We start from the raw sequence: 2,466 nt of genomic DNA, 5'->3' as shown, positions 1-2,466 counted from the left end.
CAAGGTAGCTAAAGCTAGTTCAAGCTAACTCAAGCTAGCTAAAGCTAAGACAAGCTAACTCAAGCTAACTCAAGCTAACTCAAGCTAACTCAAGCTAACTCAAGCTAGTTCAAGCTAACTCAAGCTAACTCAAGCTAACTCAAGCTAGCTAAAGCTAACTCAAGCTAACTCAAGCTAACTCAAGCTAACCCGAGCTAACTCAAGCTAACTCAAGGTAGCTAAAGCTAGTTCAAGCTAGCTCAAGCTAGCTAAAGCTAAGACAAGCTAACTCAAGCTAACTCAAGCTAACTCAAGCTAGTTCAAGCTAACTCAAGCTAGCTAAAGCTAACTCAAGCTAACTCAAGCTAACTCAAGCTAGCTCAAGCTAACTCAAGCTAGTTCAAGCTAACTCAAGCTAGCTAAAGCTAACTCAAGCTAACTCAAGCTAACTCAAGCTAACTCAAGCTAGCTAAAGCTAACTCAAGCTAACTCAAGCTAACCCGAGCTAACTCAAGCTAGCTCAAGCTAACCCAAGCTAGCTAAAGCTAACTCAAGCTAACTCAAGCTAATTCAAGCTAACTCAAGCTAACTCAAGCTAACTCAAGCTAACTCAAGCTAGCTAAAGCTAACTCAAGCTAACTCAAGCTAACTCAAGCTAACCCGAGCTAACTCAAGCTAACTCAAGGTAGCTAAAGCTAGTTCAAGCTAACTCAAGCTAGCTAAAGCTAAGACAAGCTAACTCAAGCTAACTCAAGCTAACTCAAGCTAACTCAAGCTAACTCAAGCTAACTCAAGCTAGTTCAAGCTAACTCAAGCTAACTCAAGCTAACCCGAGCTAACTCAAGCTAACTCAAGGTAGCTAAAGCTAGTTCAAGCTAACTCAAGCTAGCTAAAGCTAAGACAAGCTAACTCAAGCTAACTCAAGCTAACTCAAGCTAACTCAAGCTAACTAAAGCTAGTTCAAGCTAACTCAAGCTAGCTAAAGCTAACTCAAGCTAACTCAAGCTAACTCAAGCTAGCTCAAGCTAACTCAAGCTAGTTCAAGCTAACTCAAGCTAGCTAAAGCTAACTCAAGCTAACTCAAGCTAACTCAAGCTAACTCAAGCTAGCTAAAGCTAACTCAAGCTAACTCAAGCTAACCCGAGCTAACTCAAGCTAGCTCAAGCTAACCCAAGCTAGCTAAAGCTAACTCAAGCTAACTCAAGCTAATTCAAGCTAACTCAAGCTAACTCAAGCTAACTCAAGCTAACTCAAGCTAGCTAAAGCTAACTCAAGCTAACTCAAGCTAACTCAAGCTAACCCGAGCTAACTCAAGCTAACTCAAGGTAGCTAAAGCTAGTTCAAGCTAACTCAAGCTAGCTAAAGCTAAGACAAGCTAACTCAAGCTAACTCAAGCTAACTCAAGCTAACTCAAGCTAACTCAAGCTAGTTCAAGCTAACTTAATGAAGTTAACCCAAGCTAACTTGGGTTAATGAAGTCAAACTCAAGCTAACCCGAGCTAACTCAAGCTAACTCAAGCTAATTCAAGCTAACTCAAGCTAACTCAAGCTAATTCAAGCTAACTCAAGCTAATTCAAGCTAACTCAAGCTAGCTCAAGCTAACTCAAGCTAACCCAAGCTAACTTAAGCTAGCTTAAGCTAATTAAAGCTAATTAAAGCTAACTCAAGCTAACCCAAGCTAACTTAAGCTAGCTCTAGCTGGCTGCCACTGTTAGGCCATTTGGGAGCGCTTTTCTCGCACTCTGATTGGCTGCCACTGTTAGGCCATTTGGGAGCGCTTTTCTCGCACTCTGATTGGCTGCCACTGTTAGGCCATTTGGGAGCGCTTTTCTCGCACTCTGATTGGCTGCCACTGTTAGGCCATTTGGGAGCGCTTTTCTCGCACTCTGATTGGCTGCCACTGTTAGGCCATTTGGGAGCGCTTTTCTCGCACTCTGATTGGCTGCCACTGTTAGGCCATTTGGGAGCGCTTTTCTCGCACTCTGATTGGCTGCCACTGTTAGGCCATTTGGGAGCGCTTTTCTCGCACTCTGATTGGCTGCCACTGTTAGGCCATTTGGGAGCGCTTTTCTCGCACTCTGATTGGCTGCCACTGTTAGGCCATTTGGGAGCGCTTTTCTCGCACTCTGATTGGCTGCCACTGTTAGGCCATTTGGGAGCGCTTTTCTCGCACTCTGATTGGCTGCCACTGTTAGGCCATTTGGGAGCGCTTTTCTCGCACTCTGATTGGCTGCCACTGTTAGGCCATTTGGGAGCGCTTTTCTCGCACTCTGATTGGCTGCCACTGTTAGGCCATTTGGGAGCGCTTTTCTCGCACTCTGATTGGCTGCCACTGTTAGGCCATTTGGGAGCGCTTTTCTCGCACTCTGATTGGCTGCCACTGTTAGGCCATTTGGGAGCGCTTTTCTCGCACTCTGATTGGCTGCCACTGTTAGGCCATTTGGGAGCGCTTTTCTCGCACTCTGATTGGCTGCCACTGTTAGGCC

The sequence above is a fragment of the Convolutriloba macropyga genome, unplaced genomic scaffold, assembly GCF_964194025.1.
Source record: "Convolutriloba macropyga unplaced genomic scaffold, txConMacr16.3 SCAFFOLD_4083, whole genome shotgun sequence".
NCBI classification, from domain to species: Eukaryota; Metazoa; Xenacoelomorpha; order Acoela; family Convolutidae; genus Convolutriloba; species Convolutriloba macropyga.
This window is presented reverse-complemented; position numbering follows the sequence as displayed.